This window comes from Nycticebus coucang, chromosome 13 (genome assembly GCF_027406575.1).
Source record: "Nycticebus coucang isolate mNycCou1 chromosome 13, mNycCou1.pri, whole genome shotgun sequence".
In the NCBI taxonomy this organism is placed as follows: Eukaryota; Metazoa; Chordata; class Mammalia; order Primates; family Lorisidae; genus Nycticebus; species Nycticebus coucang.
Window position 1 is genome coordinate 55,144,307 of NC_069792.1, and position 27,441 is coordinate 55,171,747.

Below are 27,441 nucleotides of genomic sequence, written 5' to 3' on the forward strand. Positions count from 1 at the left end.
GATGGGACCACACTTACGCTGCATCTTACAAGGGTACATGTGAAACTTACTAAATGTAGAATATAAATGTCTTAACACAATAACTAAGAAAATGCCAGGAAGGCTATGTGAACCAGTCTGATGGAAATATATCAAATTATATATAAAACCAGTGTATGATGCCCCATGATTACATTAATGTAGACAGCTATGATTTAATAATAATAATTATAATAAAACTAAATACCTGGTTTTGAGATCCCAAGATAGAGTATCCAGAAGTTAGGATAAAAATTTATTTATCTCTTTGAAGTTTGGGCTTATGCTCAAATAATATTTTCAGCAAAGTTTGCTTCAAAATACCCAATCTATTGATTGGTTTGAGAAGTAAAATATATTAATTACATGATGTTCATCATAATTTATAAAGGCTGATAGAGTTGTTGGGTTATCTAGGACATACGTGCAAGTTATTTGTTACAGCAATTGCTTGTTTTGCAAAGTCTATGCCCTTGATCCAGCCCATAGATCAATGTCGGGCCAAGTGAGATCTTCAATGAGGGACAACATGAACCTTCTCCTCAAGGTTAGGCTTTCAAAGCTAAAAGCTGATCCTGGATCTGACTGCTGTGGGTTTGAAGTTTATCTCCAGACTTAAAGTTGGGTGACCTTAAGTGACTTAACCTCTGGAAACCTTGATTTCTAATGCATAAAATGGAGCCAATTATAAACCATGCCTCAGAGCACAATGTGAGATATTACATGTAAAGTGCCTATGTTTGGCACATGGTAAATGCTCAATAAATATTAGTTACTATCAAAATGTTTATAGCAATGTTTATAGCAGTTTTGTTAGTAACAGATAAAACATGAAAACTACCAAAGGGTCCACTAATAGGTGAATTCACAAACAATTTCTGGTGCATTCATACAATGTACTATTACTCATAAATAAAGTGAGATTAAATTTGCCCCATGTACCAACATGATAAATCTCAAAATAATTATGCTGAGTAGAAGCCAGAATAATATTCAATGATTCTATTTTTATAAAATTATAGAAAATGTAGACTATTATAAAATAACAGAGCATATTAGTGCCTGCCTGGGAATGGGAGTAGAGGGAGGAAAGTATTACAAAGGGAAATTTGGAGGGTGATGAAATTGTATATTACCTTGATGGTGATAGTTCCGTAGGTATACATATGTTAAGACCATAAAAGTACGCTCTTTTTATATATACGATGTAATGTACTTCTATAATGTTAAAGAACAAGATAAGAAATATCAAGTGATATAATTATTGTTAATAATCTCAGATCTAGTATCCAAATGTAAAAATGTTCTTTGATTTTTGCAAGAAGAATCGGACGGTGATCCCTATATACCTCATTTCTTTGTTTCTGGGCTATTTCTCTCTAAAAATAAATTCATTTATTATTTTTTATTGGAAGGTTTTCAAAATATTTCTAATTCGTTATCATAATTATATACAGAATCAAAAATTCATATTACATGCATACATGTTGATGTTCCACTTTAATACAACATTATCATGCTTGTTACCTATATTTCTTCATGCCTTCCTTTTCATGAAAGAATTGCATTGTACTTCTTTAGAACTTAATATGTTCAATTCCTAGCCTGATACTCTGATAATCAGAAATTTCTTTCATAAATCATTGTCACCCCCATCTCTAATTCACCTTTTCTAGTTTACCCAACACCCTTGACCTCTCTTTGCACATAATTTCATCTGCCAAATGGTTCCTAACCTCTGCTCCTTCACCTCTAACACTTACTACAGAGACCATGATTCCTCCTCGTTTCTCCATAAATCCTGAGCAGAGCAGCTTGGTGTCTTCCCTTTCTTAACAACACAAATCACCCAGGAATATGACAGGGGGTGTGTAATGGGCCATTGGTTATGAATAACATAATTTCAGTCTCTTAATGAAGTTCTCTTAAGAGATGCTAACAGCAAGTTATTAAGATAGAGGGACAATATTAGGCAAAGAACAGAAGGAAGGAAGGTAAAAGAGAAAAGATAAATGAAGGGAAATGTGACCAAATTCTATCAACTCTATGTAAGTATCAAATAAACCTAGCACATGAATTGCATTATGAAATCAGCATTTTTCTATAGGGCTATGGTCCTGTTTATGCTTCCTGCATTCCAGCATTCATCCAATCCATGCCTATCTGTAAGAGCAATCTTCTAGAAACATGTCGGATCACACAACTCTGCAGCTTAAATACTTTCAAAGGCTTCTGATTGCTTCCCACACATTTTGACTACAAGGGTCTACATGTGCTTGGATAATATGTTCTTGGCTCTATTTACTACCCCAGACTTGTTTTTGCATTGGTACCTTCAGTCTTCTTTCACTTGGGTCTGAGAATGCTCACTTCTTTAGAATGTGGCATGTTTTCCCCTTCACTTCATATCCTTCATGCATAGCACTCCCCTGGCCACTCCAACTCCCAACCTAGCCAACTCCAGATCCTTCTAGTCTTAGTTTATTTATTGGAATACAAGGAATTTTTTTTTTTATTTCAAAGTATTACCAAGTACAAATATTTTTGGTTACGTATATTGCTTTTATAATGCTTGAGTCATGGTTATGTGTGTGCCCATCAGGTAGATAAAATAAGTGTTTGGTGTACCTGTTAGTTAAGTTTTTGCCCATCCCTTCTTCCCGCCTGGTCTCCTCCTTGATTTCTCTTGAGTTTTACTTCTATCTGTTCACATGTGTGCTCATCGTTAGTTCCAATTTAACAGCGAATACATGCAGCAATTGCTTTTTTCATTCTTTAGATACTTCACTTAGGATGATCTCCAGTTCCTTCGATATTGTTGCAAAAAGCATTAAGTCATTCTTTTTCATGGCTGAGTAATATTCCATGGTATATATGTACCACATTTTGTTAATCCACTCATGAATTGATGAGCACTTGGGTTGATTTCATAACTTTGCAATTGTTATTGTGCTATAGTAAACACTCAAGTGCATGAGTCTTCTTGACAAAATAACTTCTTTTCCTTTGGTTAAATATCCAGTAGCAGAATTGCTGGGTCAAATAGTAGGTCTACTTTTAGTTCTTTGAGGAATCTTCATACTATTTTCCATAAGGGCTATACTAATTGCAATCATAATAATAATATGTAAGTGTCTTCACTCTCTGCATCCATGCCAGCATCTATTGTTTTGGCCTTTTTAATAAAAGCCATTTTAACAGGAGTGAGGGGATATCTCATTGTGATTGTAATGTGCATTTCCTTGATGACTGGTGATGCTGAGCATTTTTTCAGGTGTTTATTGGACATTTTTCTATCTTCTTTTGAAAAGCTTCTTTTAGTGTCTTTGGCCCACCTTTTAAGTGATTGATTTCTTTCTTGCTAATTTGCTTGAGCTCTTTCTAGATTCTGGTTATTAGCTCTTCACCAAATGTATACCTTGAGAATATTTCCCCAATTCTGTAGGTTGTCTGTTTGCTCTGTTGAATATTTCCTTGGCTGAGCAAAAGCTTTTTGATATTATCAGGTCCCATTTATTTATTTATTTGTGTTGTTACTGTGTTTGTCCTTGGAGTCTTCACAAATTCTTTTGCCTAGATCATTATCTAGATGAGTTTTTCCAACATTGTTTTCTAAAATTCTTATGGTGGGTGGCGCCTGTGGCTCAAAGGGATAGGGCGCCAGTCCAATATGCTGGAGGTGGTGGGTTCAAACCCAGCCTCGGCCAAAAACCACAAAAAAAAAAATAAATAAATAAAATTCTTATGGTTTTATGTATTACATTTAAGTCTTTTATCCATATTGAATTTATTTTTTTGTGTTGAAAGATATGGATCCTACATCATTCTTCTACATGTGGCCATCCAATTTTTCCCAGCACCATTTATTGAATAGGGATTCTTTTCTCCATTATATATTGTTGTCTGCTTTATTAAAAGTCATCTGGATGTATGTGGGTGGTTTTATATCTGAGTGTTCTATTTTATTCTATTGGTTGCTTTCTATATTTTTGTTCCAATACCATGCTGTTTTGGCTACTATACTTGTGGTATAATTTGAAGTCTGGTAATGTGATGCCTCCAAATTTGTTCCTTATGCTTAAGATGGCTTTGGCTATTTGGACTCTTTTATGGTTCCAAACAAAGAATATAATTACTTTTTCTAGATATTTGAAATATGGCATTGGTATTTTGATGGGAATTGCATTGAATCTGTAAATCACTTCGGGTGGTATGGACATTTAAACAATGCTGATTCTACTGAATCAGAACATTTAAACAATGCTGAGCCTGACATATTTTTTCATTTGTTTGTATCATCTGCAATTTCTTTTCCCAATGTTTCATAGCTCTCTTTGTAGAGATCTTTCACCTTTTGGGGTAAGTACATTCCTAGGTATTTTATTTTCTTTGTAGCTATTGAGATTTTGATTTGATTCTCAGCTAAACTGTTACTGGTGTACAGGAATGCTATTGATTTGTATACATTGATTTTGTATCCTGAGACTTTGGTAAATTTATTTATCAATTCCAGGAGTCTCTTGGTGGAATATTTAAGGTTTTCTAAATATAAGATCATATAGTCAGTCACCAAAAAACAATGGTTTCTCCTAGTTGTTCCTTTTTTGCATATTCTTCATTTCTTCCTCTTGCTTCATTTCTCTGGCTAGGACTTCCAGAACTATGTTGAATAGAAGTGGTTACAATGGGCATACTTGCTTCATTCCAAATATCAGTGGGAATACTATCAACTTTCCCTCATTCAGTATGCTGTTGGCTGCAAGTTCATCATACATGGCTTTTATAATTTTGACATATGTTCCTTCTATGCCTAATTTGTTGAGAGATTTTAATCATAAAAATGTGCTAAATGTGTTGAATGCTTTTTCTGTATGTATTGAGATGCTGACATGATCTTTGTTTTTGTTTCTTTATGTGGTGAATCACATTTATTGATTTATGTATGTTGAACCATCCTTGCATCTCTGGGATAAGCCAACTTGTCTATGGTAGGTTTTTTTTGATGGTAGTGGTTGGTAGTCCCTTTTTGATGTGCTGTTGAATTCAGTTTACTGGCATTTTATGAAGGATTTTTGCATCATAAACTACAGGCCAAAATCCCTTAAAAATATATATGGTCTTAGGTTAATGATCAGAATTTCCATGAGGTCTTTGACAAAGCATCAGGCTAAATAATACAGTCTTCTTATACATTCTTCTGAAAATTGTAACTTTTCTTTCTGGCTATTTTATATATACATATACATGTACATATGTAAACATAAAATTATTTGTTCAGTATCTCTTCTTCATTAGATCCATTAGGTCAAGAATTGGTAATTAATTTTTGTTACTTTGAATCTTTGCTTTTATTTTTTACTCTCCATTACATTCATAGCCCTACATACAGTGGCTACTGGCACATAGTAGGTGTTAAAATGGTATTTGTTTAATGAGTGAATAAATTAATAGGTAGATGTAAATTAAAATAAAATAAACTGTTATCCCCTCAATCGGGGATAATAGTTTTTTCCCCATGAAAAAAGCCTCAAGAAATTTAACCCTTTGACTGTAGAAAATGTGTCAATTAAGACATGCAGCAATTGCAACAACTGTTACGATACACAGCATGTTACTAGAAATTCTTTGGTTTCTTACTAATTAGAATAATTCACTCAAGTTTGTTTCAGTGTCCACTATTTGTACAAATTATTTTGAGCACAACTGTAAAAAATATTGAGAATGAAGTATGTGATGCTTACAGACTCAAGACAGATAATATAAAAGTAACATGGGTCATCAAATTTTTGTGTGCAAAATGAACAAGCACCTTGTATCAAACATCTTTTATTGAATGCCTAAAGGTGTTGGCTTTCACCAAATGAGCATCTTCTTTGAACACCTATATAGTCAAAATGTTATGTTCCTAAACTAATACATGCTCTGTTATTCATAGAAGAGATAAAGAATGCAACAAAGAAAGAAACAGAGATAGAACCAAGGAAATCTCTGTGTCATGAAATAAGCTTTGGTATATATTTCTGTGCACAGAAAATGTATTGAGTTGTATTTTCCACTTTAAATCAGAGTTCCTGATTAAATCTAACACTGTTCCCTCAAAACTAATAATCCAAGAGCTTTAGTTCTATAAACCCTGCTATAATATTTCTGTGCCATGGCTATGGCATCTGCTATGCCTACTTGAGATTTCATCTGCAATTATGGTGGAAAGTTCTCAGACATGGTCAGTCCCTTCTCTAAGATTTTCCTTTAAAGACATTATCTAAACCCCAGAATATCATACAGCCCAAGTGTAAGCACAGTGTGAACATGGAAGGGGATATTATTGCTGGGGCACTCATCCACCAAAGCCAGGTGGATTCGGTGATAAATGATTGTCATCACAGGGACAATATAAAGATGTCTTCTGCACTGGCCTTATAAGGTTCCTAGAGGTCCTGATCCCCTATCACGTGTGGTGGCTATCTCAATAACTGATCAATCCGTTATTATATTTCTTTCCTTGTCTTATTCTTCCCATTGCTTCTTGAATTTACTTCCTAAATAAACTAGTGCATCCAAGTACTTCTTTTAGGTTCTGTTTTGGGTAAAATAAAAACAAAGACATCCTCATTTATTCATTTATTTCAGTGTTTACTATAAGCACAACTGGGTACCAGAGTACAGATTAAATGACATGTCCTTATTCCTGTGAAATTCACCGTTAAGTAAGGATCCATAGACATATAAAAATGATAAATTATTAGATAATATTTTTGATCTAGGAATACATAAATAAAATTAGAAAATAAAATATGAAGCTGCCATTTTTTGTTGGGAAATTAGGAACAACCCAATCAATAAAAGAGATTGTATTTCAGGAGACTTCGAAGGATTAATAAAAAGGCAAAAGATTTATATGATCTGAAAAGAAACCAGAGTATCGAAGGATTAATAGACAGATATTTGTCAACAAGATACAGGGGCATAGAAAAGTCCATCAGAAAACTGATGGAGGCCCAACAGTTTCAAAAACACACATTGAATCACAGAGACATGACATATAATATAACAAAACTAGTGAAACATTCAAAGTATCTGTACATGATTACTAGGGTTGAGATCACCAGAGAAGGATGCTGCAGGCAGTGAACGCCAGGAATTGGGTTTTAAGGACTAAAGCCTCAGGTCTCATCCTGTAATAATGTGTAAGCATTAGAAGTTTTTAAACAGCAGAATTACATCATCAGATCTGAATTTTAGAAAGATAATCCTTGTATACATGAAGGGAATGAATGACCTGGAATTAGAAAACAATAAAAACCTAGATGAAGACAGGGAAAGATTATGAAGATGCCATCAGTGAGGACTCATGAGATATATTTTACAAGACTAAACTTTGAATGTCTTAGGCATTTCAAATGTATCCAGGTTTGCTTTTTTTTTAAAGTAGGAGACCTAAAACTTCTAAATTTCTCTAATGTTTGTTGTTAAATGAATAACCTATTCAGATTAACTAATATAATCCTATACATTAAGCGTGTGGCATGGCATAGTTGTTTTAGATTGATTCTTTGGGACTGGATTCGTCATGGAGATTTGAACTGAGTATTTTTTTCTCACTCTAGCGACTAAAAAATAGTATCTTAAGTCAATACTCTACAATGTAGCAATGGTATTAAACTTCCCCCAAGAAAATCACCACACAATTGCCCCCAAAGAAGCATTTACCCCATGCTTTTCAAAGCCTTGTGGCTTACCACTTTTCCATGAATTTCCACTTCAAATATTAAAGCATATCATTCTTTGAAGATACACTTCTCCAGAGAAGCTCTTCTTCATCCTCTTCTAAAAGGTGTTCTTTTGGAGTTATTTCAAACTCTGATTCAGGATATCAATAAATGTCTACCCATAATTTGTTGTAAAAAAGAAAAGCATATTTGAGACTTTGTTTTCCTAAATATTTATTTCAAATACTACATCTTCACAGTGGTTTTAATCCTAATGTCATCCTTAAAATAAATCATTATGTGTACTTCATGTGATCTTTTCAGAATGCAATAAAACAGATTGTTTTTAATGGCTGTTCCAGCAATGAAAAATATCTGTGTTAGGTGGAAACAACAAATTGATGCTTTTTCAATTCCTTTTAATGGCACAAGGATCTTTGCAACCTGCTGTGAAAAATATTCTCTTAATGATAGGCCTGTGGCACAACTTAAGGAGTCATCAAGAAATAAATGCGCCGCTGTCTGGTTGGCAGCTTGGTGTCCCTTAATTGAAGTGTTATAAGATTCTGTGTGGAGGAAGCCTCCAGGGTTTCGTAGCTAAATGGCACGGACACCTCTGATGAGACATGCAGATGAAGATGTGTCAATACAATCTTCACCAATTTGCTGTAATAGCAGGGACTGATTAATTTTATAACCACGGGTGCTTCTATTAGCTAACCTAAGGAATGATTTAGACTTTATTAAGTGACTTACTTCTATCTTTTTTCAAGAGACTACTGCAACATAGTTTATCTCTGAGTACTACACTGTGGCACATTTTCTAATACGGATTCTAAATTTATTTTTAAAGAAAGGATAGTGAGCTTGCTTTGGCTTAGAGGAGGCTTAATGGTAGCAACTTTTTGTGACTACTAGTGTCTGAATTGTACTTCAGCAAGCTTGGAGTTTCTCAAAAATAAAGTAACTTCATGTTTGAAGTAATTGAGTTAGCAGCTCTTATATACATTTTTAATGTGCAAAAAGTTGAAGTAACTGAATCAAAAGTATGTGGCTGTATATTTTTATCCTTCTCTTGATATAAAATTGTTTTAATATTTTATCATAATTGCCCTTGGACATCTAACATCATTTGGTTACACATAATCAACTAATGCTTTATATTTTAGGGCTTTGTTCAATAAAAAATTAATTATCCTGTATGGGTGGGCAATGTATTTGGAGATTGAGCTACATGATTTTATGCATAAAACAGGGTCTGGTTTATATATTGAAACCAAAATTGCTGTAACATTCACAGTGCAATAAAAATAAGATACAAAGACTCATTTAAAACTTCTGAAATGGGAGCTCAGGGACACACCTTTGTATTTTTTAAAAAAAATATAAAAGGAAATGAAACTGCATTTACTATAAGTTGAATTTCCAGTAAATTTATGTTTTAAAAAAAGAAGACTAGGAACCCATTAAAAGCAATTTTATTCCGCAAGCAATGAGACCATTATTTGTACTTAATTATAGAGCTTAGTACTATTTGTACTTAATTATAGAGCTTAGTACTGCAAAATGTCTGTCGAAGGAGATGTGATATTCAGTAGCAATTCACATCCTTCTGTCAGGGCTGAGGGAAACACCTTTTGGAGGGAGGAACAGACACATTCCTCCCCCAGTCCAGTGTTCTCTTCTAAGCTTACATTAGACTATAAAGAATAATGACACCACTGTTGAAGAGATCTGCTTCCCAAATTTTATCAATATTTTTTTCCAATAAGCAGAAGTATTCATTTGTAGTAAAATCATACCAAACATTCTAGAACTATTTTAGAATGAAAATTTTTCATAATCATGATATGTCTCATTCATCTATTTAAAAATAATATGAGCTCTAATTTGATTATGGAGATTAAGGTGTCCATATTATAATGGAAAATAAGCAGATGGCTTCTAACCCCTAGCAGTGTAGGAGCCTGAGTAATTCATAGAATAAATCAATATGCTAAGCATGAGACATATTATCTAAGTAATACTCTAACACTATCTTCAAAAAGCTTGGATTCCAGACCTAGTGTAGCAGAAGTGTGTGTTATATTAGAAATTGAGGGTTTATGTTCAAGTTCTAGGCTTGCCACTGAGTAACTATACAGTTTTTAATAAGTTTCTGACTTGTGTGAGGAACATTTTCTATATTAGCAAAACAAGGAGTTGGATTAGATCATCTTTGAGCTTGCATTTTACTCCACCATTTTATTTATAATAAATCAGAGTAGGTTATTATGAAGGCTTTAATATTAAAAATACATTTAGTGGGCTGGGCATGGTGGCTCATGCCTGTAATCCCAGCACTCTGGGAGGCCAAGGAGAGTGAATTGCTTGAGCTCAGGAGTTCGAGACCAGTCTGAGCAAGAATGAGACCCTGTCTCTATTAAAAATAGAAAAACTAGCTGGGTGTTATAGTGGGCACCCATAGTCTCAGCCACTTGGGAGGCTGAGGCAAAAGGATCACTAGAGCCCAAGAGTTTGAGGTTTCTGTGAGCTAGGCTGATGCCATGGCACTCTGCCCAGGGTGACAGAATGAACATCTGTCTAAAAATTAAATGAATAAAACAAACAAAAATATGTTCAGTAAAAACCACACTCAATAATTCCAAAGATAGTGGAGATTTCTATCCCCTCAGGAAGATAACAGATTTCAGGACATTTGGTGTCCATGCTACAAAAATTATCAGAGCTAAGAAAATATAGTATTAGATATGTGATTAGATATATGATTTGTTATTTATGTTTCAGGTGAGGAGTGGTGATGAGCAACTTCTGTGTAATTACTAGAGCCAAGGGATGGAAGGTAAGTGGAGGCCACACAAAATCTATACCAAAAAATTACCAATGGTGACCAAGATTATAAACTAATGGCCAGTTATGATAACTTGGGTATTTCTGGGTTTTTCCTTAATATTTTTGAAATTTTGAAATTCCAGCCAGGTTTATTGTTAAATATTTATCACCTATTTTGAATATTAAGAATGTATCACAGGCCTCAAGTCTGGGGAAAGAATAAAAGTAAAATTTGTACGAAGATTCCAAAAAACATCAGATGAGAATTTAAGAAAAATATGTGAAATATAATTAAGAATATCAAAATAGTTTTTATATAACATGGAAAATAACTCCTTCCACACAATGCAATATATAAATATCTACATACAAATTACACACCTGCCCTTCTGAACTAGTGTACTATGAACAATATAATACACATATTAAAATAAAATTTTTAAATGAAGCAAAAATAAATCTGAATAAAAACATTGCTATTTTCTTTCTGTAGCTTTGGTAATTATATTGCATATTCCCTTAAAATGCAATCACTCCCTTTTGGATGTCCCTAAAATATTCTGCCATAATGAAAAAAAAAGTTCATAAAAATGAAAACTAACATAAAACATTAAAGAAAGAGAAAAACATCTGGAAATGGAGAGAAAAGATAATCACAGAGGGAATAATAAAAATATGAAAACTACTGGGTAAAACTGGTAAAATAAAATCAATGTGGAAAAGACTAACGTATGAAATAATGTGAGCATCTCAAGGCAAAATGTTGGGTATAATAATACTTAAAAATACAGAGCAAGCTTTCATCATAGAAAGGTTTTCCTTGACCCCTACACAGGCTTTGACAGCTTCCCTATTGGTAAATATGATTTTTAGAGTGTTAAAATGAAGCCAAAAAAATCACAGAGAAGGCATAATTCAGAGCCAGCATTGATCTTCCCATCCACGAAAACCAAGAGTACATTTCCACCAATAGTCATTTATGAATGATCTATGTATTATCCTCTCCGGAGTTTGCTTGTTGGACTCTGCATCTGAGAACAAGATTGTTAATTGTGCTTACAAAGAAATATATGAGTAAATAGTATATAAAACATGTTTAAAATGTTAGTAATAACTTCTAGGTCTACTAAGATACATTTGGACAGGTATAGCTAAATAATATCTAAGTGTTTATGATAAGGGTTCTCTTTGTTGGTAAAAAGAAATGTCTTTCAAAATTGGTTGAATAATTCACAAGATGATCTCTGAGTTTAACACAGACCTTGGATCTGTGAGTGTTGTACTGAATAAAATGTTAAGATAATCAGTTGATTTGAATTAGGTGCTCCCTCTAATTTTGGAAATAACATTAGAAACATTCATGTTCATATCATTGGGACAGTTGCCTATTATTATTGCTTAGGCAAACTTCATCTAAAGAAGTGTGATACAATGTGGTGCAAAACTTAATTTCCATTATGTTCCCTGGATATATAGCCATCAACAGGGAAAATAAAGTCATGGATATGTGACCATCCTCTTATACAATTTTATAAAAGAAAAACCTATGTGAATTAAGAAAAGCTGTGGGTATGCAAAAAATGACACTGTTTCCAACTCAAATTTTAGCTTATGTTCATGGTTCTACATCCACTTTTCATAAGAAAAAATTCAGCCTGGTATTCTGTCTTTTCATACATTTATTTCATACTCGTTGGAGGATAGTAGTATGATTTTCTAAAGCTTTCAGACACTTTTGGTCTCAAGAATCCTTTGCACTTAAAAATTCTTGTGAATACTAATGAAATATTTCCTAGGTGGATATACTCTGAGATTCTTAAAATCTTTACTTATTAATTTATAGAATGTTTGCAGTTTTATATAAATGCTTTAAATCTTTGTGTATGAGTAGTTCATTGTAAATATGTTTCTCTTTTTAAAAATGGGGGTTCTTAATTTTTTAAAGCAAAGATACTGAATATTAGTTTTTAATTTCTTTGAAAATTAAAAGTATAGAAGTTTATGAAGAGATGAAATAGAGAAATGATGTAAACAAGATAATAGAATGGAGTTTTTAACTCTCATTCACATATCTCCCCCTGACACCCATAAACACCAATTTTGATAGCCACTTATCAAAGCCTGAAATTTCATCAGAGAGGCCCCAAAACCCTCTAAGAGAAAAGAAATTTGAGAATAGAGGCATCAAAGAGGCTAAGAGGAACAATTTCACTTTACTCAAGTCTCCTATCCTCCAAGGCAGCACAGAGAACCCCTGGGGCTTGGGACTTCTTTCTCCCATGAGGGAAAGTGGAGCATAGTGATTGTTTGGTTTTCCCACCTAACCAGGAGCCATACTTCTTTCTTGCCCTTTCTTGCCACTTAAAATATTATAGGGACTATCATTACTGACTCATATGGAGGAAAATAGGAATAAGGAAAAAGTTTGAAGACTCACAGAAAACTTGGGCACAAAAGTCAACCAAGGGCCATAATTTCTGCTAACAAATTTCATGTTCCACCAAGAGGCTCACCCATAAGCCTCATAGAACACATCACCTCTAGACTCTCCAACTAGCCCATGTGTGTCCCCAGCACTTTATACACACTTTATGACCTCCCATTGCCAGTACCCTGTGTACTCTCGCAATAGGTGTGCACAAACTACTCCAAATTATGCACAAGCACAAGTAGACAGCTGGCTCAGCTCTAATGAATTGGGAGAAGGTGCATAACCTAGAACATCTCAGGGCACTGCCCTAAAGAAAATAAATTTGAAACTCTCTTCCTATGGACTGACATTATAGGATTGAGAGAAGGAGAACAATCCTAAGACACAATCACAAGAGGGAACAAGAAAAGAGGAATGAAATGGGAACATCCTTAGAAAAGGTATGAAAGGCCCTCAAAATCCCAAACAAGGATGACTGGTGGTCTTTCTTGTATGAAGTGAGTTGGTAAAGCCTGAAGCATGTGACTACTTGTTCAAATGTGAAAATAGCAATACAAGAGTTCAAGAAACAAGTAAAATCAAGGAAACATAACACCGCCAAATGGTGGTCCAGTACTAACTGCAAATAAATGGAAATCTGTGGATTGCTGACAAAGAATTTGAAGTGATTGTTTTAGGAAGCAGAGCAAACATTAAGAGAACACAGATAGAGAATGTAATAAAATCAGGAAAGCATTGCATGAGCAAAGTAAGAAGTTTAACAAAGAGAAAACATAAAAAAAGAACTAGATGAAAATTCTGGAGATGTAGAATATAATGAAAGAGATGAAAGATGCAATAAAAGTTTCAACAGCAGTCTAAACAAGAAGAAACAATATTTAGACTCAAAGACAGCTCATTTGAAATTATTCGGTCAGAAGTAAAAAAGAAAAATTATAAACAAAGAGTGAAAAATCTTACTGGATTTATGTAAACCAGTAAGTGAGCCAATATATAAATTACGAGTGTTCCAGAAAGAAAAGATTAGGAGAAAAGGGAAGAAGATTATTTTTTAAATTTATGGCTAAAAACTTTCCAAATCTAGGAAAATAAACGAAAATTCAAGTTTTTGAGGTGCAAAAGTCACCAAACAACATCAAACTAAAGAAGATTAGGCATCCACATATCATAATCAAATTACCAAAAGTCAAAAACAAAGAGATAATTGTGAAAACAGAAAGAAACACAACTCATCACATACAAGGAAACCCCTACAATGCTATCAACAAATTTCTCTGCAAAAATCTCATAGGCCACGAGAAAGTGGGATGATATTTTCAAACTCCTGAAAGGAAAAAGTAAAATCAAAAATCCTGCCAACCAAGAATATTATACCTGGAAAATTGTACTTTAGAAATAAAGGGTGAACCATCCTTTTCTTGGGGTTGCACTAGTGTACAGTGAACACATAGTGAGGGCAGTACTGCTAACCCCTACACACACATTCACATCAACTAGAGGTTTGCTCTATATGGGTGCAATTTTTGGAAAAAAGAAAAACCTCTTTTTTCCAAGAGAAAAAGAAATTTAAAAAATAATGAAATAAAGGGCAATAAAGAATTTCCCAGACAAACAAAAGATGAGAGAATTCATTACCAGTAGAGTTTGGTAGAAATGCTAAAAGGAATTCTTCAAGTTGGAATTAAAGAATGGTAATTAGTAACATGAAGACATGCCAAATGTTATCAATACTGAATTAGAGCTAGTTGATCAACAGGTATGTGCTCACAGGGAAACAAAACTCAATGAAATTCAAGTGAGGCAAGGGGAAAACAGGGAGAGTAAATTCCCATGCAATGGGTACATTGCACACTTTCTGGATATAAGGCCCACTTTGACTTAAAATCTCCAAAAGCAAACTATGTAGCCAAAATGTATGTACCCCCATAATATACTGAAATTAACTTTCTTAAAGATAAAAAACAAAATAAATTCAACTTTAAAAATACACAAATAATTTGTTTAATGAGAAAAAAATGAAAGTATAAAATTCACTGATAAAGGTGGGTATATAGTCAAATTCAGAATACTCTAATACTAGTGGTACATATCTCATTTTTAACTCTAGCCTAAAAGTTAAAACACAAACATATTAAAAATATATTTTAACATATAAAACTATAGGTACAATATTAGTTAATTTATAAACAATATAAAAACATAAATTGATGCATCAATAATACAAAGTGTAGGGGCAGGAAGAAGTAAAAGTATATAGCTTTTATATGAATTAAATTTAAATTGTTATGAACATAAGAAATACTGTACGGCTATAAGACCTTTTGTTAGCTTCATGGTAATCACAAAAAAAAAAAAAAAAACACACTCTGATAGAAAAGAAAAGAAAAAAATTCATATCACTAAATGTAAAAACGGCTATCAAATTACGAAGGAAGACAATAAGTACCAAAAATGGAACAAAGTAACTATAAAATAGTCAGAAAACAATTAATAAAATGTGTCCTTACCTGTCAATAATAACTTTAAATGTGAATGGAATAAATTTTCCAATCAAAAGATAGAGAGGCTGAATTGATTTATAAAAGAAACCCCAACAATATCCTGCTTATAAGAAACTCGATTGTGTTTTGAAGACAGTCATAGGCTGAAAATGAAAGGTTAATTTTTAATATGTCAGTATAATTTAATGTTGATACACAACTCACTGCATATAAGTGAAGTTTGAGGAAATTTTGAAGAGTCCTTCAGCGGTGCTGTGGGAGAAGGAAATGTCTTTTTTCTGTCGAACCATCTCATGACTATAATTCTACTATTTAATTAGGGTTACCTCCAGCAATAAAAGTAACAAACATTGAAATAATAACATGTGAATTAATAAGTCATGTATAAAATTATTGTATTTCTTATATTCAACAGAGAAAAGAGAAAAACCTATAGAATGGGAGAAAATATTTTCAAAGTGTCCATCCCACAAAGGACTGAAAACCACAATATATAAGGAATATATAAATAATTCAAACAGCAAAAAGACAAATAATTCAATTAAAAAATAGATGAATAATATGCATAGGCTTTCTCAAAAGACATACAAATGGTCTTCAAGCACACACACAAAAATGCACATCATTAATCATCAGAGAAATGCAAATCAAAACCACAAGATCTCACCCCAATTAAAATGGTTCTTATCAAAAAATAGCAATCTAGTATCTTTTGTGACAACCTGGATGGAACTGGAAACCATTCTTCTAAGTGAAACATCACAAGAATAGAGAAACAAACACACGTACTCAATACCAAATTGGAACTAATTGATCAATACTTAAGTGCACATATGGAAGTAAATCTCAATGAAAGTCAAGCTGGGGTTGGTGGAAGAGAAGACAGGTAAATTCACACGTATTTGGTACAATGCATCTTAAGTGGATGAAGGGTATACTTACAACTTTTACTCAATCTGTACAAAACCAAGATACGAAAACAAAACATGCATACTCCTTAATATCCTCAATTAAAATAAAATTAAATTAAATTAAAATAAAGAAAAGACAAAAGAAAAAATCACGCTGACAAGGACAGACAGAAATGGGAGCTCGTACACTGTTAGTGAGAAATACAAATTAGCACAATTATCATGGAATACAGTATACAGTTCCTCAAAAAACTAACAATCGAACTATCAGATTATTCAGCAATTCCACTGGTGGATATTCATCCAAAAAACAGGAAATCAATATATTAAAGAAATATCTGTACTCCCACGTTTATCACACACAGCACTATTCACAATAGCCAATATATGAAATCAACCTAAGTGTCCATCAGTGAATGAATGGACAAAGAGAACATGCTATACATGCACAGTGGTATATTATTCAGCTATTTAAAAGAAACTGTCATTTGCACAAATACAGACAGAAGCCAAGATCATTTATTAAGTGAAATAAGTCAGACAGAGAAAAGCAATTATCACATATTCTCACTCATAAGAAGAAGCTAAAAAAGTGAATCTGAATGGAGATAATTGATTGGTGGTTACCAGAGGTTGGGAAGAGGAGGAGAGGGGGAGTTTAGAGAGAGTTTGGTCAACAGGTACAAAGTTACAAGTTAGAAGGAATAACTCTGGTGTTCTATTGCAGTGACTATAGTTAACAATAATTTATTGCGTGTTTCAAAATATCTAGAAAAGATCTGTAATGTTCCCAACACAAAGAAAAATTAAATGTCTGAGTTGACATGTATTCCAATTGCCCTGATTTTATCATTACCCATTGTATGCATTTTTCAAAATATCACATTACCACATAAATATGTTAATTATTATGTATCAGTAAAAAAATTACTGTTTTCTTGACTAATCTTTGAGGAAAATGAAGGAAGGTATAAGGGAATGAATGAAGAGAACTGCTGTTTCTCATATGCTTTGCGTAATTGGAACATTATTTCTTGATTAATTTAAACTTTTATAATTAAATCAATATGGATCAGAATGGGAAATAAACTCAATCTCATATTAAGGTTTTGGAAAAATACAATAAAATGTCTATATTAAAATAAATGAACCTTCTTATATGATTTTTTTTTTTTTTTGGAAACTGACAACTGACCAAAACCTATTACATACATTACATGGCATAATAAAAATAACTACTCTAGCTACGTCAGAAAGTCTTTGCAGCTGCAGGGGTACTTCTTGGAAATAAAGTTTGTGTTTACACAGGTGCGGCCATATTTAACAAAAAAAAAAAATTTTATGCTCTGTGCAAACAGCTGCCTGTCTGTTTTCTTTGGCAGAGCTTTTTCCAACTGAACACAACTTGTATCAAGCACATCACTCTGTGATACTTATGTAAATAATACAGAAAAAATTCCTGTACAAGGAAGAGGTTTCTCATAATGTGTCTTTTAGATAAACTGTTAAAGCAGGAGCCACTTGATTGGAGCCTGCTAGGAAAACTATGCCCTTAGTGAAATAGTTACCATCTAATATTATGTGTGCAAGCTGCTGGAGAAGCGTTAAGTTGCAGGGGAGCAGCTATCAGGCATTTTATCTAACTCTGGTAATTTGAAGGGAATAATGGCTGGCAGAGGGATTCATAAAATAGAGCATTTTTCCTTAACAGTTTAGTATTCTATTCTAATTTTAGTCCCATTGTATAGAATACTTTCCCAAATACCTAATTGTAAAATATATATTCTTTATTATTATTGTTAAGAAGTAATTAAGAATGTTGCATTTGAAAAGTGACATGCATTTATAAAATTATAGTAGGAGTATTATTTTTTTATTTTTTTCTAACAAAAATCCATAATTTTTTGATATAGCACAGTTTACTCTGTTAAAATTAGAAATTCTTTATAAATAATGTATAGAAAAGAGTTTATTTATTCCCCATTTCAATGTTTGTATTAAATTGTATCCATTCATTCAATAACTCTGACAGTGTTCCAGGCTCTACTGTTCTCAGCACTGAGGACAAGAAGCACACAGACAAAAACTCTTACACTTGAAGAACAACTATGGTTTGGGGAAAATGTTTAGAAGTTAATGGTGGGAACTATTGAAAATTAGCGAAACTGAATCAGAAATGTGAATAAGGTAAAGTAGGCAAGACGGGTCATGAAGTAGCAGTGATGGAAAAAAAGAGTTTGACCCAAGTCCTGAGTTTGAAAAGTGTGATCAAAATTAGTGTGAGTAGATTTCTCATCACTAATTTTCCCTGATTACCTTAAAAGGGATTAAGAATCAAAATTTCAGTTTTCCCTAAAATAAGGCAACCATAAGAATAATCTCAAAGTGAAGCTAGTTATGGGAAGAGTTTCCAGATAAATACCATCCAAATCAGCATTGTTGGTCTTCTCTGAGACTTCCAAACAGAGCCCAGGTTGGGAAGGAATGGCTTCCTCTCCTGAGGACCCTGGCTAGTGCGGAGACCACAATAATAGCCTCAAAAATTTAAAACACAGGGGGCAGCATCATTGTCAAGGTTCTGCAATATAAATTCAGGTTTTAGCATCCTAAAATACTTTGTGCTATGATATATTTCTATCAATGCTTTATTGTTCAATAGCACAAAATAATGTATTGTTGAACACATTGTACTACATAATGACAAGTATTAAAGCAATACTTTATTTAAATCTTAAAAAATAATTTCTAACTTTCTTAGGAGTCTTGATTTAAGTACCTTAGTATTGACAAAAATTCTTTGCATAACCAGCCTTAATCAGGCTTCTAAAACCTTCTCTTAGGTACATCTATGCACTTCCTTGTAAAATTCAGTTTTAGCAAAACCCTACTAGGTTAGTTTAGCAAGAACCTTCTCCTCTTCTATATCTGATAAGCCTCCATATATTTCATTAGGTTACTCATTCTCTACCATCATGATGTCTCATCACCCTGGAATGTCTTCAGCAAGAATCTTATTAGTTCAGTTGACCAATAGTTTCAGTTGATGTTTCCTGTTAGTAATTTTCAACCCACTGACCCCTACCCTGATCCTTGGTTATAATTTCCTACTTGCCTATGACATATTCAGACTTGAGCCTGCTTCAGTTATGAGGTCTGTTTCTCCCAATTGCAGAAGTCCTAAATAAAATCTGTTTTTACTGCTTTAACTAAAATCTAGCTCTGGTTTTTCTTAGAGAATACATTAGGGTGCACTTGTATTTATTCATTTTTGCATTGTAGCATAAGCTGTACACAAACCAAATCAATAATTTATTTATTTTATTTATTTTTTTACTTTTATTCTTTTTTTATTTTTTTTTATTAAATCATAGCTGTGTACATTGATATAATCATGGGGCATCATTCACTAGCTTCACAGACCGTTTACCAAGTTTCACATATAGCCTTGTAAGATGCACTGCTAGTGTAATCCCACCCTCCCCTCCCTTCCCCCTCCCTCCCCTCCCTTTCCCCCTTCCCCCTATTCTTAGGTTGTAACTGGGTTATAGCTTTCATGTGAAAACACTAAATTAGTCTCATAGTAGGGATGAGTACATTGGGTACTTTTTCTTCCATTCTTGATACACTTTATTAAGAACAATATGTTCCAGCTCCATCCATGTAAACATGAAAGAGGTAAAGTCTCCATCTTTCTTTAAGGCTGCATAATATTCCATGGTGTACATATACCACAATTTATTAATCCATTCGTGGATCGATGGGCACTTGGGTATCTTCCATGACTTAGCAATTATGAATTGGGCTGCAATAAACATTCTGGTACAATTATTTTTGTTATGATGTGATTTTTGGTCTTCTGAATATATGCCAAGTAGAGGGATTACAGGATTGAATAGCAGATCTATTTTTAGATCTCTAAGTGTTCTCCATATCTCTTTCCAAAAGGAATGTATTAATTTGCGTTCCCACCAGCAGTGCAAAAGTGTTCCCTTTTTTCCACATCCGTGCCAACATCTCTGGTCTTGGGATTTTGTGATATAGGCTAGTCTCACTGGAGTTAGATGGTATCTCAAAGTAGTTTTGATTGGCATTTCTCTGATGATTAAAGATGATGAGCATTTTTTCATATGTCTGAAGGCTGTGCGCCTGTCTTCTTCAGAGGAGTTTCTCTTCAAATCCCTTGCCCAGCCTGCATGGGATCCCTTGTTCTTTTGTTGCTAATGTGTTCGAGTTCTCTGTGGATTCTGGTTATTAAGCCTTTGTCGGAGACATAACCTGCAAATATCTTCTCCCATTCTGAGGGCTGTCTGCTTGCTTTACTTACTGTGTTCTTGGCTGTGCAGAAGCTTTTTAGTTTGATCAAGTCCCAGTAATGTATTTTTGAAGCTGCTTCAATTGCCTGGGGGGTCCTCCTCATAAAATACTCGCCCAGACTGATTTCTTCAAAGGTTTTCCCTGCACTCTCCTCTAGTATTTTTATGGTTTCATGTCTTAAGTTTAAATCTTTGATCCAGTGAGAGTCTATCTTAGTTAATGGTGAAAGATGTGGGTCCACTTTCAGTCTTCTACAGGTTGCCAGCCAGTTCACCCAGCACCATTTGTTCAATAGGGAATCTTTTCCCCACTGAATGTTTTTAATTGGCTTGTCAAAGATTAAATAACAGTAAGTAGCTGGATTCATCTCTTGATTCTCTATTCTATTCCAGACATCTCCCTCTCTGTTTTTGTGCCAATACCATGCTGTTTTGATCACTATTGATTTGTAGTATAGTCTGAGGTCTGGTAGCATAATTCCTCCTGCTTTGTTTTCATTTCTGAGTAATGTCTTGGCTATTCAAGGTTTTTTCTGATTCCATATAAAACGAAGTATTATTTTTTCCAGATCTTTAAAGTATGACAGTGGAGCTTTAATAGGGATTGCATTGAAATTATACATTGCTTTGGGTAGTATAGACATTTTAAATATGTTGATTCTTCCCAGCCATGAGCATGGTATGTTTTTCCATTTGTTAATATTTTCAGCTATTTCTTTTCTTAGAGTTTCATAGTTCTCTTTATACAGATCTTTCACGTCCTTTGTTAGATAAACTCCCAAATATTTCATTTTCTTTGGCACTACTGTGAATGGGATAGAGTCCTTAACTGCTTTTTCAATTTGACTGTTGTTGGTTACATAAAGGCTACCGATTTATGAATGTTGATTTTGTAACCTGAGACACTGCTGTATTCCTTGATCACTTCTAAGAGTTTTGTAGTAAAGTCCCTAGTGTTTTCCAGATATACAATCATATCATCTGCGAAGAGTGCAAGTTTGATATCTTCTGACCCTATATGGATACCCTTAATCGCCTTTTCTTCCCTAATTGCAGTGGCTAAAACTTCCATTACAATGTTAAAAAGCAATGGAGACAATGGGCAGCCATGTCTGGTTCCTGATCTGAGTGGAAATGATTCCAATTTAACTCCATTCAATGTGATATTGGCTGTGGGTTTGCTGTAGATGGTCTCTATCAGTTTAAGAAATGTCCCTTCTATACCGATTTTCTTAAGTGTTCTGATCATGAAGGGATGCTGGATATTATCAAAAGCTTTTTCTGCATTGATTGAGAGAATCATATGGTCTTTGTTTTTAATTTGTTTATGTGCTGGATTACATTTATAGATTTATGTATATTGAACCAGCCTTGAGACCCTGAGATAAAACCAACTTGGTCATGATGTATAATTTGTTTGATGTGTTGCTGGATTCTGTTTGTTAGGATCTTGTTGAATATTTTTGTATCTATATTCATTAGTGATATCGGTCTATAATTTTCTTTTCTTGTTGGGTCTTTCCCTGGTTTGGGGATCAGGGTGATGTTTGCTTCATAGAACGTGTTGGGTAGTCTTCCTTCTTTTTCTACCTTTTGGAACAGGTTAAGTAATATAGCTACTAATTCCTCTTTAAAGGTTTGGTAGAATTCAAACGTGAAACCATCTGGTCCTGGGCTTTTCTTTTTAGGGAGGTTTTGTATTGTTGATGCTATTCCGAACTTGATATGGGCCTGTTCAACATTTCCACTTGATTCTGGCTAAGTCTTGGAAGGTGACGTGCTTCCAAGTATTGGTCAATTTCCTTCAGATTTTCATATTTCTGAGAATAAAGTTTCTTGTAATACTCATTAAGGATTTTTTTGATTTCTGAGGAGTCTGTTGTTATTTCATCTTTGTTGTTTCTGATTGATGAGATTAGAGATTTTACTCTTTTTTTCTTGATTAGGTTGGCCAAAGGTTTATCTATTTTATTGACTTTCTCAAAAAACCAACTTTTTGATTTATTGATCTCTTGTATAATTCTTTTGTTTTCAATTTCATTTAATTCTGCTCTAATTTTGGTTATTTCTTTTCTTCTACTGGGTTTGGAGTTGGAATATTCTTCCTTTTCCAGTTGCTTTAGATGTCCCATTAAGTTGTTAACTTCCTCTCTTTCCGTTCTCTTGAGGAAGGCTTGCAGTACTATAAATTTCCCTCTTAGAACTGCCTTTGCGGTGTCCCAGAGGTTCTGATAGTTCGTGTCTTCATTGTTGTTTTGTTCCCCAAAATTGGTGATTTCTTTCTTAATCTCATCACTGACCCAGCTATCATTCAGCATAAGGTTATTTAACTTCCATGTTTTTGTATGAGCATGCAGATTCCTGTTGTTACTCAGCTCAAGTTTTATTCCATGGTGGTCTGAGAAGATGCATGGAATAGTTTCTATTCCTTTAAATTTACTGAGGTTAGACTTGTGACCTAAGATGTGATTGATTTTGGAGCAAGTTCCGTGGGCTGATGAGAAGTATGTGTATTCAGTTTTCTTGGGATGAAATGTTCTGTAGATGTCTGCTAAATCCAAATGTTGGATGGTTAGGTTTAAATCTAAGATTTCTTTGCTCAGCTTCTTGTTGGAGGATCGATCCAACACTGCCAAAGGAGTGTTGAAATCTCCAACGATTATGGAGCTGGAGGAAATCAAGTTGCTCATGTCTGTTAGAGTTTCTCTTATACATTGAGGTGCATTCTGGTTGGGTGTATAGATATTAATAATTGAGATCTCATCATAGTGAGTATTACCCTTAACAAATATGAAGTGACCATTCTTGTCCTTCCTTACTTTTGTTGGTTTAAAGCCTATTGTATCTGCAAATAAAATTGCAACACCTGCTTTTTTCTGATTACCATTTGCCTGAAATATGGACGACCATCCTTTCACCCTGAGTCTTTATTTGTCTTTTAGGTTAAGATGTGACTCTTGTATGCAACAGATATCTGGCCTGAGTTTTTGTATCCAGTCAGCTAACCTATGCCTCTTTAGAGGACAGTTTAAGCCGTTCACATTAATGGAGAATATTGATAAGTCTGGTGAAGTTTTGAGTATCGAGTTTTTCAAAAGTCCTGTGGGCATTTTTAATCCTTTTGCCAGTGTGGAAATTAGAGTTTGATCCGAAGTTTCTGAGTGAGTTTACTTTTGTGGTATAGGATTGGGTTGGTCATTATGGAGGATAGGTCTGAGAATATCCTGAAGAGCTGGTTTGGTTATGGCAAATTTCTTCAACATATGAATGTCATTAAAGTATTTAATGTCTCCATCATAAATGAAACTCAGTTTAGCGGGATACAAGATCCAGGGTTGAAAGTTGTTTTGCTTGAGGAGATTAAAAGTCGGTGACCACCCTCTTCTGGCTTGAAAAGTTTCAGCAGAGAGATCTGCAGTCATTCTAATATTCTTTCCTTTGAAGGTAATGGTTTTCTTTCTCCTGGCACCTTTGAGGATTTTTTCCTTCATATTAACTTTAGTGAAGTTAATTATGATATGCCTTGGGGATGTCTTATTGGGGTTGAGTTGTGCTGGGGTTCTGAAGCTGTCCGCTATCTGAATTTCAGAATCTCTAGGCATGTCTGGAAAATTCTCTTTCATAATTTCATGCAGAAGGGCCTCTGTGTCCAGCGAGGCCACTTCATCTGTTTCTGGAACTCCTATGACTCGGATATTTGCCTTCTTCGAATTATCCCAGAGCTCTCGGAGAGAGTGATCCATTTTTGCTCTCCATTTCTCTTCCTCTTTGAGAGTTTGGGAGCGTTCAAAGGCTTTATCTTCAATGTCAGAAATCCTTTCTTCTGCTTGCTCCATTCTGTTACTGAGGGATTCTACTGTATTTTTCATATCTTTGAGGGCTGCAAATTCTTGCTTCAGTGTGTCTAAGTCTTTGGTGGTTTTGTCTTTAAATTCGTTAAATTCTTGAGACAACTTTTGAATTTCTCCTCAAATTCCTAATTCCACTTTGTTAATCTTGTCTGCAATCCAAATTCTGAATTCGATTTCTGACATCTCAGCCAGTTGTTTATGAATGGGATCTTCAATTGCATCTGCCATATCTTTCCTTGGGGGGGGGGTTGATCTATTCTGGTTATTCATGTTACCAGAGTTTTTCCGCTGATTCCGCCCCATGGTTGTTTTCCTCCCTCTGATTTTTCCCCCTGGGGCTTTGTCAAGTGCCCGTACAGTGTTGTGGCCTGAGAAACTGGGGCCCTGTCTGGTGCGGTGGGGCTAAATGGTTCTGCCTTGTTTTCAGCTGGTTTCTGTTCCACCCTAGTGAAATAGATGCTTTGGATTGAAGTCTCAGCTGTGAAGAAATATCAGCAATTAAGTCACCCCGCCCCCCACCGGCAAACAATTGGAAAAGAAAAATCAAACCTTCCTACCACCATGCACCTAGGGCACCACCTGATTTGTCCTCAGGTGATTGGTTCAGTTCAAAAATGTCCAAATCAATTGTCTCAGTCTGCACCTGTCTCGGGTGAGAGAGTTTAAGAGGTCTCTGGGAACTGGATCACAGGGGTCTGGTGACTACTCTGGTGTGGGTTGCTCCAGTGCTGCGTGAAGTCAGGAGAAGCCACCCAGCCTATAAATCAGTCTGGGAAGGTTGCTGCCTCCTTCCCCACCTTGCACCACTGTCACACCCAGTCACTGATAGCCCTGCAGTTGGCTGACCCAGTTGCCTGTAGTGAATCGGTATTCCAGGATTTTGCACCTGCCTGAATCACAAGGAAGTCTGCCAGGCCGCTGTGCTCTGCCTCTCTCTAGCAGGAGGAGGTGAGGCCTGACAACCTCGGGCGCTTGATGAAGGTCAGGGGTTTTCACTCAGGTCCAGTCTCGCCCCTGATTAATGTTACTGACAGAACAGAACAGAACAACTCTACGGTTCCCCTGCAGAAGAGAAGCTGAATTGAATTCCAAATCAGTCTATCTTTGCTCTTGCATTGTCTATAGGCTGACGATCCCGAGGGCCAGGTGTGTCTTAGGTTTAGTAAAGCAGACCTCTGGGTCAGCCCCACCCTGGGAGTTTCCCTGGTTTGCAAGTTGGAGCTGCCTCAGGCAAATGCTATACTCAGAGTCTCTGGTTGCCCAAGGGAAACAGGGAGTGTGGCTTCAGAATATTTGGTAGTGAGCCACATTGCTAGCAAAAGAGGGCTGCTGTTTTATGGCTCAGGCAACTGCTGCTCCAGTGTAGCTCCCTTCTGGCCAACTGTCCTCTCTCTGCTCTCGTACCCCAGAGTCTGCACCGACCGGCTGCAGCCCAGCACTGTCTACACCCCTCGAGTAATCACCCAAGAGTTTGGACCCCTGGGGGACAGGCCTCCAGACCTTGGAGTGAGAGCCCAGAGGGCAGCGCAGGGAGCGCTGGGAGCCTGGGGTTGTGGGCAGAGAACACACACAGCTTTACACAGTTTTATGCCTGGCCGTATTGTCACCAAAAGATGGCTGTCGCACTGTGCCTCAGGGAACTACCACTCCGGTGCGGTCCCCTCTCCGCCGACCGGGACTGGCCTTCAGACCTCAGTGTGAGTAAAGGGGAGTGCTGGGAGCTCAGAATTCCAGGTAGAGACTATATACAGTTTATATAGTTTTATGCCTGGCAGGAGGACGCCGTGGCACCCTAGTAGGGGAGGTAGGTCCAGTTTTTAGAGGGTCTCTCCCGTGGAGTGTAGTGGGAGGACCTTTGAACTCTGCCGGTTGTTTGTGGTGCACTCTAAGCCGTTCTCATGGGGGAGGAGACTCCCGTCCGCTTGGTGATGGATTTTGTACCTTTTGTATGTATCCTTGTGGTCGCAGCTCGCCTCAGCGGGGTTGATGTGCATTCTTCAACCTTCTCTCTTAGTGCAGCTCAAATCCACCAGGTTGCTTGCTGAATTTTTGTCCTTTAATTCTCCTACTGGACGGGAGCCTCTGTGGAAAGCTGGCTTCAGTCAGCCATCTTGTCTCCTCTCCTCTAACATCTATTCCAAATCAATAATTTAGTTCAAAGTTCTGTTTATTCTTGGGCACAAAGTGTTTCTATGTTTAATTACCAGAGCATTCAAACAAACAAAAAAAATCTTCAATGTGGTAAAAGACAACAAACAAATACGCAGAAAGATGTTCAATTTGTGCCGTACCTTAATTCTGGCAGGAGCCAATTCAAAGGGGTATGGGCTTCTAGCTGACCTATTTAAATGAAGTGTCAATTAGGAAATTCAGACCACTTATTGACCTGACACAGTATTCGAGACATACCAGCTGGGTCCTGAGGCTAACATGGGAATTCAGGTACAATTTTTAAGAAATAAAAATAATAAATCATCATCACCATTAACACACATACATTAACATATGCCTGATTTTTTAGTTCTCTAGAACCTGAACACAAGGGTAGCTGCTTGAAAATTTTTCCAGAGACCTTAAGATTTAATTGTTGAGAAAAACAGAGCTGAAACCTTACAGAGACTTTTTACCCCTTCTTCGGAATGATTCTTCCCTAGTGTGCAGTTACACTCCCTGGAGTAATCCACAAAATTAGCTCAAGGGGATTAGCTAAGATCTTTGTACTGTTAATTACTCTTTAAAGTGTGATTTCTTATCTGGGTCTTGCTTTTTCTCAGAAGTTTTCTCATCTTTTCCATAATTAGTATATCTCTAGTTTGTGAAAAGAATGGATAAGGACTCAGCATATACTCAAGACCAGTCAAGGAAATCCTTCTGC

The 27,441-nt window shown here is 35.4% G+C and overlaps 1 non-coding gene across 1 annotated transcript; it reads left to right on the top strand.

The window, feature by feature from the left end:
- Positions 1-14,396: 14,396 nt before the first annotated feature.
- Positions 14,397-14,521, top strand: LOC128564207 (U4atac minor spliceosomal RNA). Its single transcript, XR_008374067.1, has one exon. It is a non-coding gene; the product is annotated as a U4atac minor spliceosomal RNA (small nuclear RNA).
- The last annotated feature ends 12,920 nt before the right edge of the window (positions 14,522-27,441 follow it).